At 44.4% G+C, this 19,111-nt stretch overlaps 1 long non-coding RNA gene across 1 annotated transcript; it reads left to right on the top strand.

Annotated features, from left to right (window-relative positions):
• The first annotated feature begins 15,365 nt into the window (after positions 1 to 15,365).
• On the top strand, positions 15,366 to 17,494 carry LOC110504099. The gene is made up of 3 exons (XR_002470560.2): positions 15,366 to 15,557; positions 15,781 to 16,074; positions 16,209 to 17,494. It is a non-coding gene; the product is annotated as an uncharacterized LOC110504099 (long non-coding RNA).
• Positions 17,495 to 19,111: the final 1,617 nt, after the last annotated feature.

The following is a 19,111-nucleotide window of genomic DNA, read 5'->3' as shown; positions in this document are numbered from 1 at the left end:
TTTTAACCTCATGCCCTCTTCAATACACTACTTATGAGGACATTTTAACCTCATGCCCTCTTCAATACACTACTTATGAGGACATTGAACCTCACGCCCTCTTCAATACACTACTTATGAGGACATTTTAACCTCATGCCCTCTTCAATACACTACTTATGAGGACATTTTAACCTCATGCCCTCTTCAATACACTACTTATGAGGACATTGAACCTCATGCCCTCTTCAATACACTACTTACAGTGCATTTGGAAAGTATTCAGACCCCTTCACTTTCTCCACATTTTGTTACATTACAGCCTTGTTCTAAAATGGATTAAAATGTTTTTCCTCATCAATCTACACCCAATATTGACAAAGCAAAAGCAGGTAAATTGTTTTGAAAATGTATTAAAAATGAAATATCACATTTACATAAGTATTCAGACCCTTTACTCAGTACTTTGCTGAAGCATCTTTGGCAGTGATTACAGCCTCAAGTCTTCTTGGGTATGACGCTACAAGCTTGGCACACCTGTATTTGGAGAGTTTTCCCATTCTTCTCTGCGGATCCTCTCAAGCTCTGTCAGGTTGGATGGGGAGTGTTGCTTCACAGCTATTTTGAGGTCTCCAGAGAGGTTCGATCAGATTCATTCCAGGCTCTTGCTGGGCCACTCAAGGACATTCAGAGACTTGTCCCGAAGCCACTCCTGTGTGGTCTTGGCTGTGCGCTTAGGGTCGTTGTCCTGTTGGAAGGTGAACCTTGACCCCAATTTGAGGTCCGGAACGCTCTGGAACAAGTTTTCATCGAGGATCTCTGTACTTTGTTAAATTCATCTTTCCCTCGAACCTGACTGGTCTCCCAGTCCCCGCCGCTGAAAAACATCCCCACAGCATGACGCTGCCGCCACCATGCTTCACCATAGGGATGGTATTGGCCAGGTGATGAGCGGTCCCAGGTTTCATCCAGACATAATGCTTGGCATTCAGGCCGAAGAGATCAATCTTGGTTTTATCAAACCAGAGCATATTGTTTCTCATGGTCTGAGTCCTTTAGGTGTCTTATGGCAAACTCCAAGTGTGCTGTCATGTGCCTTTTACTGAGAAATTGCTTCCATCTGGCCACTCTACCACAAAGGCCTGATTGGTGGAGTGCTGCAGAGATGGTTGTCCTTCTGGAAGGTTCTTCCATCTCCACAGAGGAACTCTGGAGTTCTATCAGAGTTAATATCGGGTTGTTGATCACCTCCCTGACCAAGGACCTTCTCCCCCGATTGCTCAGTTTTGCCGGGCGGCCAGCTCTAGGAAGGGCTGTGGTGGTTCCAAGCGTCTTCCATTTAAAAATGATGGAGGCCACTGTGTTCTTGTGGACCTTCAATGCTGCCGAAAAGAGCTCTACGGACAATTCTGTCGACCCTATGGCTTGGTTTTTGCTCTGACGTGCACTGTCAACTGTGGGACCATTTTATAGACAGGTGTGTGCCACTCCAAATCCTATCCAGTCAATTGAATTTACCATGGACTCCAATCAAGTTGTAGAAACATCTCAAGGATGATCAATGGAAACAGGATGTACCTGAGTTCAATTTCGAGTCTCATGATAAAGGACTGAATACTAATGTAAATAAGTTTGGTTTTTTACATGTCTTCAATGCACCACTTATGACAACATTCCACTTTGTGTCCTCTTCAATACACTAATTATAATGAAGACAACCGAGCACTCTTTCATGTAATCACTGTAATTTTACACCACTGAAACCTTATCCCGGTGGCCATTTTGTTTCTCTCTGTTATCGGCTTATCTTGCCTGACTGTTACAGGAACCATTCTCTCCCTTGCTGACATGTTGATCCTTCAGTTACTGACTTGGTCTAATCTTTAGCCTCCTTTTATCAATCACAATAAACCGGTTCCTCCCAGTTTTCAAAGATGGCTAACTAACAGAGGCCTATCAGGTCAGTACAGTATATGTGGCACTGGGGAAGACAGTCTGTGTTTGAAATGGCACCCTAGTCCATAGGCCAGGGTTTCCAAACTCTGTCCTGTGGTCCCCCCCCGGGTGCACGTTTTGGTTTTTACCCTAGCACTACACAGCTGATTCAGGTTTGTGCATTGCTTCCATAATCACAAGAGGGAGCCATCATACCATCTATGTGACTGCACACTATTGATATGAGTGTGAGTCTGCATAATACCTCTGCCTGTGTATTGCAGGGCTGTCTGCTGCCAATGACATGAATGTTGAGCTGTACAGGGACTTCTGTACAGTATTCTCAACAAAAACCCAAGGGATTCTTTATACTGGTGAAGAGTAAGCAGCCTGTCAACCAACCAACCAGTCAGTCAACCAACCACTTATTCAGTAACTCAATCAGTCAATCAGTGGCAGTGTACTGTATGCCATGGGCCCGTGGGCACAACTCCTCACAGCTACAGTACATTCAGAATGTATTCAGACCTCTTGACTTTTTCCACATTTTGCTACGTTGCGGCCTTATTCTAAAATTGATTAAATGTTTTTCCTCATAAATTGACACACAATAGCCCATAATGACAAAGCGAGAACAGGTTGTTAGGGTAAAAAAATATTTATCTTATTTACATAAGTATTCAGGCCCTTTTGGTATGAGACTTGAAATTGAGCTCCGGGGCATCCTGTTTCCATTGATCATCCTTGAGGTGTTTCTACAACTTGATTAGAGTCCTCCTGTGGTAAATTCAAAAGATTGGACTTAATTTGGAGTGGCACACACCTGTCTATATAAGATCCCACAGTTGACAGTGCATGTCAGAGCAAAAACCAAGCCATGAGGTTGAAGGAATTGTCCGTAACGCTCCAAGACAGGATTGTGTCGAGGCACAGATCTGCGGAACGGTACCAAAACATTTCGGCAGCATTGAAGGTCCCCAAGAACACAGTGGCCTCCATCATTCTTAAATGGAAGAAGTTTGGCCTGACCAAGACAAAACTGAGCAATCAGGGAGGTGACCAAGAACCCGATGGTCAATCTGACAGAGCTCCAGGGTTCCTATGTGGAGATGGGACCTTCCATAAGGACAAACATCTTTGCAGCACTCCATCAATCAGGCCTTAATGGTAGAGTGGCCAGATGGAAGCCACTCCTCAGTAAAAGGCACATGACAGCCCGCTTGGAGTTTGCTAAAAGTCACCTAAAGGACTCTTAGACTATGAGAAACAAGATTCTCTGGACTGATGAAATCAATATTTAACTCTTTGGCCTGAATTCCATGCGTCATGTCTGATGGAAACCTGGCACCATCCCTATGGTGAAGCATGGTGGTGGCAGCATCATGCTGTGGGGATGTTTTTCAGCGGCAGGGAAAGGGAGACAGTCAGGATCGAGGGAAAGGTGAATGGAGCAAAGTACAGAGATTATTGATGAAAACTTGTTCCAGAGCACTCCGGACCTCAGACCTGGGCAAAGCTTCACCTTCCAACAGGACAACGACCCTAAGCACACAGCCAAGACCACACAGGAGTGGCTTCCGGACAAGTTTCTAAATGTCCTTCAGTGGCCCAGCAAGAGCCTGGAATTGAACCTGATTGAACCTCTCTGGAGAGACCTGAAAATAGCTGTGCAGCGACGCTCCCCATCCAACCTGACAGAGCTTGAGGGGATCTGCAGAGAAGAATGGGAGAAACTCCCCAAACACAGGTGTGCCAAGCTTGTAGCATCATACCAAAGAAGACACAAGGCTGTAATCGCTGCCAAGGGTGCTTCAACAAAGTACTGAGTCAAGGGTCTGAATAGTTATGTAAATGTGATAGTTCAGTTTTTTATTTTCAATACATTTCCAAAGATTTCTAGCAACCTGTTCACTTTGTCATTATGGGGTATTGTTTGTAGATTGATGAGGGGGGGGAAACTATTTAATCCAATTTAGAATGAGTCTGTCACGTAACAAAATGTGGAAAAAGTTAAGGGGTCTCAATACTTTCTGAATGCACTGTAATAACGATAGCACCTACATTGCTCATGTGATGCCACATGCCTCCTGCCTGGGCCCGCATGCCACTCACTGTAACCCCACCCCCACCCCCCGCAGTAACACAGCGCCAACACACCCTGCCCTCAAAACCACCCTCACACTGCTGTTTTCACTACTCACACTACTGAGTTCAGGGCTGCTTCTCTCTGCGTGCAGCTTCATAAATGTGTGTGTGTGATTTGAGTGATTTGAGTGTTAAGACTTGTTATGTTGAAAGTGTGTGTAGTGAGAGTGTGTGGGAGTATATGTAAAAATCTGTTCATAAACAAGTTGCCATAATTATATGCATGCATGATTAACTGGTGTGTGTGTTTGGCAGCTATCTCCCAGAGGAGAGCCCTTCATCCATCCAGTCCCATTGGACTCTATTATGTAAGTCATCATGAGTCCTTTATCCCCATGAGTCTACTGGGTTATTAATGATCTACTAATTTATCATCCCATTTATGATCCCATTTATGATCTGTGTGTTTGTTCCCGACTGTATTGGCAGATCCAAGGTCAGTGTTTATGGTGTGTTTAGTGTAAGCTCTGTTCCCACACATTCCCTGTTAGTGTGCCTTTGATCAACTGCTACAGTCTGTTCATCAATAAAGTCATAAATAAAAGCAATCATTCAGAGCTGTTGTCTGTCACCACTGGTGTTGGTTGTCTGTCACCACTGGTGTTGGTTGTCTGTCACCACTGGTGTTGGTTGTCTGTCACCACTGGTGTTGGTTGTCTGTCACCACTGGTGTTGGTTGTCTGTCACCACTGGTGTTGGTTGTCTGTCACCACTGTTGTTGGTTGTCTGTCACCACTGGTGTTGGTTGTCTGTCACCACTGGTGTTGGTTGTCTGTCACCACTGGTGTTGGTTGTCTGTCACCACTGGTGTTGGTTGTCTGTCACCACTGTTGTTGGTTGTCTGTCACCACTGGTGTTGGTTGTCTGTCACCACTGGTGTTGGTTGTCTGTCACCACTGGTGTTGGTTGTCTGTCACCACTGGTGTTGGTTGTCTGTCACCACTGTTGTTGGTTGTCTGTCACCACTGGTGTTGGTTGTCTGTCACCACTGGTGTTGGTTGTCTGTCACCACTGGTGTTGGTTGTCTGTCACCACTGGTGTTGGTTCTTAGTCACTACATTGGATATCTTCTTGTTTGGTGGGTCTATTGCTGAAGCTGCCAACCACTGGTTGGCCAGAATCAGTGGGGAGATCCCAAAGATACTAAATGGTGTGTGGCCTATGGTCAGTATCAGTCAGTTGTATGACCTGCCATTACAAATGACTGATGGTCAGGGAGGGCTGGAATATATTCCTCTGTTTCTCTGAGGGGTGATCAGAGAGAAGAACTGTCTTCTCTTTAGACATCATCATGGAAACTGTCCATCGTGGCCCTGTGTCTGCTGGGAGTTTTGCTTTCAACCATAGCCAAAGGTAAGAAACCTGTCCAACACACCTTTACAGTGGATGGTCACCAGTAAGTCATCGACTTACTTCTAGACAGTCACTATTACTTTCTTCTGAGTTTTGTTTTTCATGATATGCACTCCTTTCATTGGTTTCTACTTTCCCTCTCCTCTCAAACCTTCTCACTCTCTCCTTTCAAGAACATATCTCCTCACTCCACCCTGTCTTTCTCACCTGATCTCGCTCTTCTCCTACTCTTCCCTCTGATCTCCTCTTACTTGTCTTAAACTTCTAAACTCTTAAGTTCTCTTATTTCACTCCTCTGTTCATCCTCCTCTCTCACCTTGCTACACAAGTTCTTCTGAATCTGCCAAATCAACGAAGTAGGAAACAACTATCTGCGGTCCTAATGGAACAGGACAGACTTTGACGCTGTGGACCCTGACACCACTGACTACCTTATGGGTGACTATTACTCTCCCTGCTCTGCTCTCTTCCTGCAGTAAAGAATTGTAGTATTCTGGAAAGCTGGGTATTTGGAGGTCACAACAAACAGTACTGCTGAGGCTTACTGTATATCAATAGACACTGCAGTGTCCTTGGTTCTTTCACTTTCTTACACTTTGGAATAGAGTACCTCATCCTGCCTTACCTATTCTTACATCACTTAGCCTACATATTTATTGTTAACATTGACTAAGATGATACTGACCCCTTTTATCACACATCATTTTCACGGGCTGAAGCGCACTGAGTACGAGCTCACTCTTTTTTTCTTACCTGATGAACCCTGTTCCCTGCAGCCCTGTGACCTGCACTTTTACGTGGAGAGAGACCCCACCATGGACCCGTCCATTGCTGAGACCACAGGAAACGCCATCCGCATCCTCAACAAAAACCCCAAGCGATTCTTCCTCCTGGTGCAAGGTGAGCAAAGGGTTAACCAAGCTGTCAGTCAATGAATCGATCCATCAACCCAATCCCAACAGGCTCCTCTTTGAAATGGGTGTACGGTTGTTTGTTAAAATGGAATCAATCTATTGAGCGAATAATCACGCCACTTGCTTATATAATTGAACACCAAGATGCATTGATTTCAAAGTGTGTGTAACCTTGTTTTTGTATCTTGCGTCAATATAGAGGGTAGTTAGTTGCGGTGCTGATGCTGTGTGCCTCTCAGCAAGACAGTTAGGGACTGCAGTACACTACATGTATCTGCAGACTGTAGCAGGATCTGCATGTGTTTGCCGCAGTGTAAGGAGGGGGAACATTATGTTGGGATGCGACATATTACTGTTCTACAGCGGTGGCTCTTGGGCCCAGGCCCTCATCCATCCTACCTTCAATCTGAGACACCATCCTGGGACCTGATTGTGCTGTTGAGCGTCTTGCATCTTCAACAATGAGTTTTAAATAACACATCGCAGCAGGCTTTAAATAGAGCTGGGCATATGGTGCACCGTACCCTCTTCTCCTGCTCCCTGGGGATCCAACATATTAGCCCAACTCCTCTCCACTTTCTGACTGCACTGATGAGGAGAACAGGAGCTAGGTTGGTTTTACTTGGCTAAGTTACACTTGTAGTAGAGTAATTTCAACTTTACTCCTTGTCCCTTACACACAGACCTACGGTCAGCTTAGCTTCCCCCAATCTTAACCTTAAATCATTAGAGATGACACCACAATCCTGAGCTGAGATCAGTGTTTATGGGTAACTTCATCCTTCTCTTTCTCTCTGTGTGTCACGTGGGCGTATCGACCAGGGCCACCATGCCAGCAGAGCCTTGCACGAGACGGTTGCCTTTGACAACGACGTCGCCAAGGGCCTGGAGCTGACCAATGAGGAGGAAACTCTCACCCTGTTGACAGCTGGCCACTCCCACGCCTTCACCTTCAATGGATACCCCTTCAGAGGCCAAAGCATTCTGGGTAAGCAACGACCTCACAAAAACAACTTTCTTCATGGATTATGGTTTGTTTTCCCCATAGAGTTAGTGTTGGTTATTTTAGTCATCATTCTGATTATAGGGCTTTTCCACTGCAGTGTTTTTTATAATTAAAGCGATGTTTGGTCAGCTGTTTTCAGTGCTTCCATGATTAGATGTTTGGGTCAGGTCATGCTAAGTTTATGAAATTATCAATAGTCATGTTGCATTAGTTTAGTAATGTGCTTATGTAGTGAAGCAGTAAGAATCTCTCCCCCCTTTATACACACACCCTTCCTCTGTGGACAGGAACGTCCTCATTCTGACAGATCTCCCCCCACCTTCCTGCTCTGCACCCAGGGTTGCCATGACTGCAGTTTTCCGGCCAAATTGGGATACTTTGAAAACGACTACTTGGGCTACTTCTAAATTGCAACATATTAACCTGCTAGAACTGATAGAACGGTGAGAAAGTATTGGAAAACTATTTAAGGCCACTACAGCTCTTTAAACTACCTCTGAGCAAATTGTTCTAAAGTCAACTGTTCTAATGTTGACTTTTGATATGGTTATCCATAAGAAGCGAAGGGTTTTACTCATGCTCAGTTCTAGGATCTGGAGTGCTGTGCGAGTGGGAATTTGAAATGGAAGGTTTGGAACTCCCTGGCGTGCTTCTGTTATGGAAAAAAAGTCCATAATGAAATTAGATTAAATGTATAGAATGATAGGGTGCATTTGTTGGCCATCAAGTAAGCTATTAATTTATCTGCCATTGTAGGTTACTGTAGCCGAACATTTGATACAATAAATACAGTACCAGTCACACCTATTCATTCAAGGGTTTTTCTTTATTTTTACTGTTTTCTACATTGTAGAATAATAGTGAAGACATCAAAACGATGAAATAACACATATGGAATCATGTCGTAACCAAAAGTGTTAAACAATTCAAAATATATTTTAGATTCTTCAAAGTAGCCACCCTTTGCCTTGATGACAGCTTTGCACGCTCTTGGCATTCTCTCAACCAGCTTTGTGAGGTAGTCACCTGGAATGCTTTTCAATGAACAGGTGTGCCTTGTTTGAGCCAATCATTTGTGTAGTGACAAGGTAGGGTGGTATACAGAAGATAGCCCTATTTGGTAAAAGACCAAGTCCATATTATGGCAAGAACAGCTCATATAAGTAAAGAGAAACAACAGTCCATGATTACTTTAAGACATGAAGATCAGTCAATCTGGAAAATTTCAAGAACTTTGAGAGTTTCTTCAAGTGCAGTCGCAAAAACCATCAAGCACTATGATGAAACTGTCTCTCATGCGGACCACCACAGGAAAGACCCAGAGTTACTTCTGCTGCAGAGGATACGTTCATTAGAGTTACCGGCCTCAGATTGCAGGCTAAATAAATGTTTCACAGAGTTCAAGTAACGGACACATCTCAATATCAACTGTTCAGAGGAGACTGCGTGAGTCAGGCCTTCATGGTCAAATTGCTGCGAAGAAACCACTACTAAAGGACAAGAAGAAGAGACTTGCTTTGGCCAAGGAACACCAGCAATGGACATTAGACCGGTGGATATCTGTCCGTTGGTCTGATGAGTCCAAATTTGAGATTTTTGGAGGAGGAGGTGTGATGGTGTGGGGGTCCTTTGCTGGTGACACTGTCAGTGATTTGTTTAGAATTCAAGGCACACTTAACCAGCATGACTACCACAGCAAGCATTCTGCAGCGATACGCCATCCCGTATGGTTTGCGCTTGTCAACAGGACAATGACCGAAAACACACCTCCAGGCTGTGTAAGGGCTATTTGACCGAGAAGGAGAGTGATGGAGTGCTGCATCAGATGACCTGGCCTCCACAATCACTTATCCTCAACCCAATTAAGATGGTTTGGGATGATGGAGTAGCAGTCAGACGTCTTTCTCATTCATCTTGTCGTGTCCCATGTATATATCTTTGTATATATATATTTTTTATATCTCTGTATATATCTTTTTCTTCGCATATCTTTTTTATATTTTTCTAAACCTCAACTTCAAAATATTCTCCTGCAACCTGCCTCACCCAATGTGGTGTGGATCTGCTTTTTCTAAAGTATTTTTCTTTACTTCGGAACCAGAATCTCCCAACAGAAGCTAGCCAGCTCAGTAGCTACTAGCTAGTAGTCAGCTAACCACTGCTAGCGGTCATCAGCTAACCTTTAGCTCGGAAAGCTCTTGCGAGTTTGTACAATGCGACTCAAACCAGAGCATACTGTACCTATTTTCTCTCCATATCCCCAGATTCCTTCCGCATGCCCTGAACCTTTTCACCCGGATCATCGCAGCTAGCTAGATGCAATCCAAGTGACTACTCCTGGCAAATGTCTGTCCCGAAGCAAGCACCAATTAGCCTGGAGCTAGCCAATGCTAAACCCATTCTCCCGGCGAGCTGAAGAGGCCCATCTGCCACTCCTGGGCTACAATACCCGCACTCCTTCTACTGCCGGTACGGGGCTCGGAACTCCGCCGATCCTTCGCAACTGGACTACCGACATAACCTGCTCGGGGGGGGGGGGGGGGGGGGGGGGTACTCAACTGGCCCCTACACCGCGACGTCCCCTGAATGCCCATCTGCTAGCCTCCTAGCCACTTTCTAAGGTCTTCGAAAGCCAAGTTAACAGACAGATTACCAACCATTTCAAATCCCACCGTACCTTCTCCGCTATGCAATATGGTTTCAGAGCTGGACATGGGTGCACCTCAGCCTCGCTTAAGGTCCTAAACGATATCATAACCGCCATCGAAAAGAGACATTACTGTGCAGCCGTATTCATCGACCTGGCCAAGGTCTTCGACTCTGTCAATCACCACATTCTTATCAGCAGAATCAACAGCCTTGGTTTCTGAAATGATTGCCACGCCTGGTTCACCAACTACTTCTCTGATAGAGTTCAGTGTGCCGGACCTCTGGCAGTCTCTATGAGGTGTCACAGGGTTCAATTCGAGGGCAGACTCTTCTCCGTGTTATCACCAAAGCCCTATATACCACCCACCACTGCGACCTGTATGCTCTCGATGGCTGGCCCTCGCTTCACTCGCCGCCAAATCCACTGGCTCCCGGTCATCAACAAGTCTCTGCTAAGTAAAGCCCCGCCTTACCTCCGCTCACTGGTCACCATGGACTGCAAAAATCACTGAAGCTGGAGACTCATCTCTCCCTCACTAGCTTTAAGCACCAGCTGTCAGAGCAGCTCACAGATCACTGCACCTGTACATAGCCCATCTGTAAATAGCCCATCCAACTACCTCATCCCCATACTGTATTTATTTATTTATCTTGCTCCTTTGCATCCCAGTATCTCTACTTGCACATTCATCTTCTGCACATTTACCATTCCAGTGTTTAATTGCTATATTGTCATTACTTCACCACCATGGCCTATTTAATGCCTTCCCTCCCTTATCCTACCTAATTTGCACACATTGTATATCGACTTTTTCTACTGTATTATTGGATTGTATGTTTGTTTATTCCATGTGTAACTCTGTGTTGTTGTATGTGTCGAACTGCTTTGCTTTATCTTGGCCAGGTCGCAGTTGTAAATGAGAACTTGTTCTCAACTAGCCTACCTGGTTAAATGAAGGTGAAATAAAAAATTAGTTGGACCGCAGAGTGAAGGAACAGCAGCCAACAAGTGCTCAGCATATGTAGGAACTCTGTCAAGACTGTTGGAAAAGCATTCCTCATGAAGCTGGTTGAGAGAATGCCAAGAGTGTGCAAAGCTGTCATCAAGGCAAAGGTTGGCTACTTTGAAGAATCGCAAATATTAAATATATTTTGATTTCTTGGTTACTACATGATTCCATATGTGTTATTTCATAGTTTTTGTCTTCACTATTATAGAAAATAGTCAAATAAAGAAAAACCCTTGAATGAGTAGGAGTCCAAACTTTTGACTGGTACTGTATGTTGAAATGACAATATAACTGGAGTCATTGCAAATCAATTTGCCACTTAGGTAGCCTACCTGGAGCTGCAAACATATTTAATAAATAGCCTAGAACCCTGTCTGCTCCCCCCCCCCCTTTCCCAAGGTGTCACCCCTCACAGCTATGTTTACCTCCGAGGTGGTGGTGTACTCCACTAGACTGCCTCAGCCTCTGCCCGGGAGACGCCACTGGCACTTTGACATTTCCTCTCCCCTGCAATTACAGAGGAAAACAAACAGCTTAGATCTTTCTCTCTTTCCCTCCCTCCCCTCTGCCTCTCCCTCCCCATTCTCTCTCCCTCCCCTTTCCACCTCCCCCTCTCTCCATCACTCCCTCTGAGGCTCGCCAGCATTCAGGCCTCCCTCCCTCCGTTTCTCCTTCCACCTCTCCCTCTCTCTCTCTGAGGCTCCCCTTTGTTCAGCCCTCTCTCTCTGTCTCTCTATGTCTCTCTCTGTCTCTGACTCCCCATTGTTCAGCCCTGTCTCTCTCTCACTCTCTGTATGTGTATGGCTCCCCAGTGGTCCAGCCTCCCAGGTCTTGGTGATTAATGCAGTAGTGAAACACTGCGCAGTTCATCAGTAGGGGCTGGAGAGTCTAGTACTTCATCTGAAGACTCAACAACCTGCTTGGCCCCTAGCTCCCCCAGGACACGCTCCTCTCTCACTGTGTGTGTGTAAGACCTTTAAATTGTGATTAACCCCGCTGTGTGTGTGTTTCACAGGGCAATCTCCTCTGTATGGGAAGGATATGCTGCCTTACACAACCGTGATGTACGGAAATGGCCCTGGATACAAAGTCGTAGACAACAAGCGCCCTGACAGCCATAAAATGGACACAAGTAAGAAATCAAAACTAGTATCTGTTCTTGTATAGTTTTCCTCTCTGTACAATCATCCCTTCTCCTTTGGCCTTCTTTATAAATATTCCTCCTGCTGCATGTTTATCTCTCCAGTCCATATTCACATACAGTGCCTTGCGAAAGTATTCGGCCCCCTTGAACTTTGCGACCTTTTGCCACATTTCAGGCTTCAAACATAAAGATATAAAACTGTATTTTTTTGTGAAGAATCAACAACAAGTGGGACACAATCATGAAGTGGAACGACATTTATTGGATATTTCAAACTTTTTTAACAAATCAAAAACTGAAAAATTGGGCGTGCAAAATTATTCAGCCCCTTTACTTTCAGTGCAGCAAACTCTCTCCAGAAGTTCAGTGAGGATCTCTGAATGATCCAATGTTGACCTAAATGACTAATGATGATAAATACAATCCACCTGTGTGTAATCAAGTCTCCGTATAAATGCACCTGCACTGTGATAGTCTCAGAGGTCCGTCAAAAGCGCAGAGAGCATCATGAAGAACAAGGAACACACCAGGCAGGTCCGAGATACTGTTGTGAAGAAGTTTAAAGCCGGATTTGGATACAAAAAGATTTCCCAAGCTTTAAACATCCCAAGGAGCACTGTGCAAGCGATAATATTGAAATGGAAGGAGTATCGGACCACTGCAAATCTACCAAGACCTGGCCGTCCCTCTAAACTTTCAGCTCATACAAGGAGAAGACTGATCAGAGATGCAGCCAAGAGGCCCATGATCACTCTGGATGAACTGCAGAGATCTACAGCTGAGGTGGGAGACTCTGTCCATAGGACAACAATCAGTCGTATATTGCACAAATCTGGCCTTTATGGAAGAGTGGCAAGAAGAAAGCCATTTCTTAAAGATATCCATAAAAAGTGTCGTTTAAAGTTTGCCACAAGCCACCTGGGAGACACACCAAACATGTGGAAGAAGGTGCTCTGGTCAGATGAAACCAAAATTGAACTTTTTGGCAACAATGCAACACGTTATGTTTGGCGTAAAAGCAACACACCATCCCCACTGTCAAACATGGTGGTGGCAGCATCATGGTTTGGGCCTGCTTTTCTTCAGCAGGGACAGGGAAGATGGTTAAAATTGATGGGAAGATGGATGGAGCCAAATACAGGACCATTCTGGAAGAAAACCTGATGGAGTCTGCAAAAGACCTGAGACTGGGACGGAGATTTGTCTTCCAACAAGACAATGTTCCAAAACATAAAGCAAAATCTACAATGGAATGGTTAAAAAATAAACATATCCAGGTGTTAGAATGGCCAAGTCAAAGTCCAGACCTGAATCCAATCGAGAATCTGTGGAAAGAACTGAAAACTGCTGTTCACAAATGTTCTCCATCCAACCTCACTGAGCTCGAGCTGTTTTGCAAGGAGGAATGGGAAAAAATGTCAGTCTCTCGATGTGCAAAACTGATAGAGACATACCCCAAGCGACTTACAGCTGTAATCACAGCAAAAGGTGGCGCTACAAAGTATTAACTTAAGGGGGCTGAATAATTTTGCACGCCCAATTTTTCAGTTTTTGATTTGTTAAAAAAGTTTGAAATATCCAATAAATGTCGTTCCACTTCATGATTGTGTCCCACTTGTTGTTGATTCTTCACAAAAAAAATACAGTTTTATATCTTTATGTTTGAAACCTGAAATGTGGCAAAAGGTCGCAAAGTTCAAGGGGGCCGAATACTTTCGCAAGGCACTGTATTTATTAATCTCTCTCCTCTCCTCCCCCTCTCTTTCTCTTGGTCAGAGTGGAAGGACTACATGCAGCTGTCTGCAGTGCCCCTGGACACTGAGACCCATGGTGGGGAGGACGTGGTGGTACTGGCCCGCATCCCCATGGCCCACCTCTTCCACTGGGTCCAGGAGCAAAGTTACCTGGCCCATGCCATGGCTTACACTGGCTGTGTGGGATGGGACCTCAGGCACTGTGAAGGTAGACCTCAACACACCAACAGGATCCTCATCACTACTACTGCTGATGATAGGAACAGTGCACCATCCCAGGTACCCTCCATCTCTCTCATTACTGCCCTACTGGCTGCACTGCTGCAATGAGAGACTGGTGGAGGTGGAGAAGTGGGAGGGAGAGTAAGAGAATGAAAGTAGAATAAAAGGGATCCATCTGTTTTGCTACTCGTCTTAAACAAATACATGTGCTCTTTAACAATATGATTTTGTCAAATGATTGTAAATTATGAGAATACTCACATTTGTATATGTTTATTTAAATAAATAATATATTTGCTGCTAATAAAAAGTATATGGACTAGAAGATGACCGTTCTGCCAACTTTGTCTTCATTTCAGCCCCGAGTCAATAATAACACGTTGGTTAGTCAGAGGAAAAGTGCTGTAGGCCTATTTAGCAGTGTGAGGAAACCATAGAAGGATTAGGATTGGGGAATGACTAGTTCCCTCCTGGCGGCCAAAGCCGTTTGATCTCCTATTCTAATATCTGCGTCGCTAATTGAGGATCGAGGGCGCCAAGTGTTTGATGACATTACTACAGCAGGCCATTAATAATGCACAATATTTAAAGATCACCTATTTCCGTCGCATAATGACAGATTATGGTAATTATTTTGCACAGCTGTTGCAGAATTTGGCTATTACGAGTGTACGGACCCTCCTTGCACCCAATTTTCTCTTATTTTTAAAGCATCAGGTCATTTCCTTGTAGTTGTAGACACCCTTCAAACTATTGCCATTGTAATTGTATAATCCACCATCCGCGTAGACTACTTGTCGAACAAATAGGAGGACCACAATGGAAATGAATCTGTAGACTACTTGTGTTTTGTGTTACGTTAGCCTACTGTGTACTGCTATCTCAGCCAAGCCTAGACAATTGATTGAGTTTATTAAAATAGTTAGTTGGATCTCAGAGCTATTAATTGCAATATAGCAATTTGCAAAAATCTATTTTGTGCGTCTGGCTTCATGCTGCATCACTCCGCTGCACCGCGCAACAGGCCTTCTCTTGACTCAGGTGTTGTTACACAATACGGCCTTTTGGTGCCGCTAGAACACAAATAAATCAGCTCTGCGGCGTGTGCGTGTGCGTGTGTGTGTGTGTGTGTGTGTGTGTGTGTGTGTGTGTGTGTGTGTGTGTGTGTGTGTGTGTGTGAACTTCAGGTTTCTGCAAATTTGATGTTACGATATCGAGACAGATCGCGCAACGGTGGGTGTAAGGTATTGGACAGGTAGGGTATCAGAGAAGGGTGAAGGGGCTATAGAGGAAAAAATATACAACAAGCCGTCTACACTCAAAAAAACAGGGGTTCAACAAGGTTCTTGCAGGAACCTAACTGCCCAACTGAAATATTTTTATTTGGATTTGAGAAGACAGCAGGTGCAGGCACTTAAATTGAGATCTTTCCATTTTTCAGTTAAGGTAAGGTTTCTCCTTTTATGATCTAAAATGATATTGTTTTTGATGATACCATCTATCTTTTCATATTAATTGTGGTCTTATTTCACACTTTCTCCCTATTAAAACATTCTGAAAATGGACACAAGTCAATGGATATTGTTTAACAGAGGTAAGAATATGTTAAAGAAATAGGTGCATTGGGCACAGATGACTGAACTGCTGACTTATTTGTGTGTGTCTGCAGGTATTCTGACGAGGAGGCACACAATGGACACTGTCAAGTTGATAAGGCTAGTGGAACCTGACTATCCATGTATCACCAGACTGGAAAAATGTGTCTCTGAATATGATTAAATATGTAATTGTAATACAATTGGTATTGGTTGTCTCATAAATCTATGCAGATCACATATATAATCTACAATTAATTTGAATGAATGGCTTCTCTAAAACCTTATAGGAATCAGTCACAGCAGCCATCTTCCTCCTCCCTGACCTATTCAATGAAGATCCCAGAGGTCTCTACATTATGGACGAGGTATTTCTATGAAAACCTGTCAAAAGTGAAGTTTTTTCAGTCACATACTTTTTACCACAAAAAAACAAGATATGACTACTGTCGTACACGTTTTGTTAATCATCTGTATAATGATATATTTGTTATATTCACAGACTTCACCCACCCTACACCTCTGATGAATATAACAGGAAACCTGTTTGATCACCATGCACTGCAAAACCATTCTGTCTATGGATATCCTACAGAGGGCATCAACACGCCAGATGATATACCTATTGGACTTGCGGCTGGGAGTGTGCCTCAATTTTATTTTTGTATTCTGCTTTGCCACTAAAATCATATCATAAACTGGGTGGTTCGAGGCCTTAATGCTGTATACCACGGGTATGACAAAACATGTATTTGTACTGCTCTAATTACAGCGGTGCTGTAAACACTTTAGTATTGGTATAACTGCCACAGGTGGAATCTGAGTATGTACGCCTATTTTGACCGCTTTTAGCTCAATTCCACCGCACCACGTTGGCTGTCCATAATAACTGTGAGAGAGGTTTCACCTGGCTAGAGCTAGTGATTTTTTAAATAAACGATCGCAAACGTTTCCTCCCTTCCAGAGCGAGAAGGGCAGAGAGGTAGACCACCACAGCGCGATGCCTAAGTAGGCTAGCCATGCACCTGCTGCTGTTGTTTTAGTCATCCTGATACGTCTATTAGAACCCCTCCAACAAAGCTTTCCAAATGCCCCTGCAAATTGTGCGAGTACGTGAGTGAGAGAAAATTAGTAGGCCATATATTAGAGATACAGAGCGAAATATCATTACTGTGTCCTCCCTTCCTGCCATGCATGACTTCTCACATCAATACTTCTGTCCAATACACTATAGTATCACATATGATGTTTCCTCATTACTCAGGCCTGATTAAGTCACAGACCCGAAGGTTGTGGAGCTTCACTGCGTTATTTTCTCATTTCCATCGAAACACCGCGCATTTATCTGGGTAATTTTTTACTTTTCACCCCTTTAGATCCCTGGTAGGAGCTGCACCTCATACGAACGCTTTCTGTGAAACGATCATGTCAGGCAGGCGCATTAGAAGAAGTGGGTACGTGGGTCAGCAGCAGCTCGAGCGAGCTATGTTTAGCGTCATGGTGGGCGTTTAAGAGAGAAGAGGACTGGAGATGTTACAATGCATGCAGGCCTACTTTTTTTAAATGCTTTGTGCGTCGTGTCACTTATATCCCATTGCCTAGTATAAGGCAAGGCTAAGTATGGTCTATAGGCTAAGCAATATGCAAAGCACATAGCTAAGGTTACTGCCTTTCTAGGGAGTATTTCCTAGCCACGGGGCTTCTACATCTGCATTGCTCTCTGGGGTTTTAGGCACGGTTTCTGTATAAGCACTTTGTGACAACTGCTGTTGTAAAAATAGCTTTATAAGTAAATGTTATTGACTGATAGCCTGTCTATGTATGGTCTTGACCACCTGCCGACTGGCCGTAGCTATGTATTTAACTTTCCACACACTGAATAACCAAATAGGGGGGAGAGTGGTCCTTGTCCCTAAGATGTCGGCACAAATACGAGAATAACCAAAACGTACTCCTGATTCCGGATTCTTTCGTGAAATGCAAAGTGTTTCAGTGTTGCATTTTGCAAGGCCGTTAAATATAAGCTTTAATCTTTAAAAGCTATGCCTGTAAAGTTTTAATCAGGCCTTGCATATTTAACTAGACCCTACCCACAGGAGGTGATTTAGATCAGTTGAACAAATTGTAATAAGTTATCTCAGTGGGCTTTCATCGGCCCTCACTAAAATCGCATCTGCTGAGAAACGCAATTTTCAATTGAGAACATAAATTCCGAACTATTTCTTTCTCCACTTCTACCCCCTCCCCTTTCTGAAATGCGCTGGTCCTTCCACGGTGACATCCTCCAATCAGCTCTCTTTCCGCGTCCAGTAGAGCGAAAAGGGAGGTGGAAACTCGGCCTTGTGTATAAAGTCAGTTTTCGGATTTTTATACTAATGCAACCTGCAACTATTCTGCTAGCCAAGGCCAAGTGACGCTAGTAGGCTAGAGCTACACGAAGAACGCGGGGCGACCCCTTGCTGGTGTATGGATTTCACTGGCGTGTGACGACGAGGGGGGAACCCCCACCAGCGGAGCGTAAAGCCAATGCTGCTGCCGCCGCCTCGTAGCCCAAGCAGACGTGCGCTGTCCAGCCGCGGTGGTGCTGAAACACCAGCATCGCTCCTTCCCTCAGTGACATAGGGAGAGAGGGGTTCGGTTAGGCTACAAACAGGTAGATTAATTTTGTAATAATAAAACTGCACAAAGACTACACAGAAGCCATGATGAAAATGCAGAACTTGCAAGCAAGCAAAGCAGTAACAAAAAGCAAGTGAAAACGGGGACGAACGTGCTGGACTTTTCCCCGCCCTCGGCGTCACTCGAGGGGTCTGAGCAGCACGCGGTATCCTTGCGGAACCCAGAGAAGACTCCCGGGAGAGAGAGACTTCCGATCTATAAGGTACGCTCAGGTCGTTTTTGCAGAAAGAAAACGGGTGTGGGTTAGGCTACTCGTCTAAGAAGCGAAAATGGGCTGTGTTGGTTCCAAAACGCCAGTTGGTAAGAGTTCTTCAATTTTGTTGTGATCCTAAAAGCACGTCCCAGACAGCCTGATTTGTGCATACATCGAATTGTGTAAATTGGGCTGCTTGTGAAGTCTTGTGCACGGAAAATATAAGAGGTGCAATGAGTCGTTTTTGTATTGAACTAGACTGTAACCCTTGCTTTCATCTTTGAGATTAGAGATTTCTAGATTGACCAGAAATATGTTGACAATATTCAATCAGTTGAGAATAGGGAGGGACGGGAGCTTTCTTCTGGAGAAGCTGCAGCAGATGAGGATGGAGTGCTAGCATCAAGATGCCGCGAGAGCTGATCTTATATATCTTTTTGTTGGGCGCGCGAGGCAGGAGAGAGTGAAGTGCTTTTTCTGCTGTTAAAGGATGCGGAGCTGAAGGTTTTATGTTTGAATGACAAGACTCTTCC

The sequence above is a fragment of the Oncorhynchus mykiss genome, chromosome 24, assembly GCF_013265735.2.
Source record: "Oncorhynchus mykiss isolate Arlee chromosome 24, USDA_OmykA_1.1, whole genome shotgun sequence".
Taxonomy (NCBI): domain Eukaryota; kingdom Metazoa; phylum Chordata; class Actinopteri; order Salmoniformes; family Salmonidae; genus Oncorhynchus; species Oncorhynchus mykiss.
The sequence above is the reverse complement of the archived record's forward strand: the minus strand, read 5'-3'. Positions and strand labels throughout refer to the sequence as shown.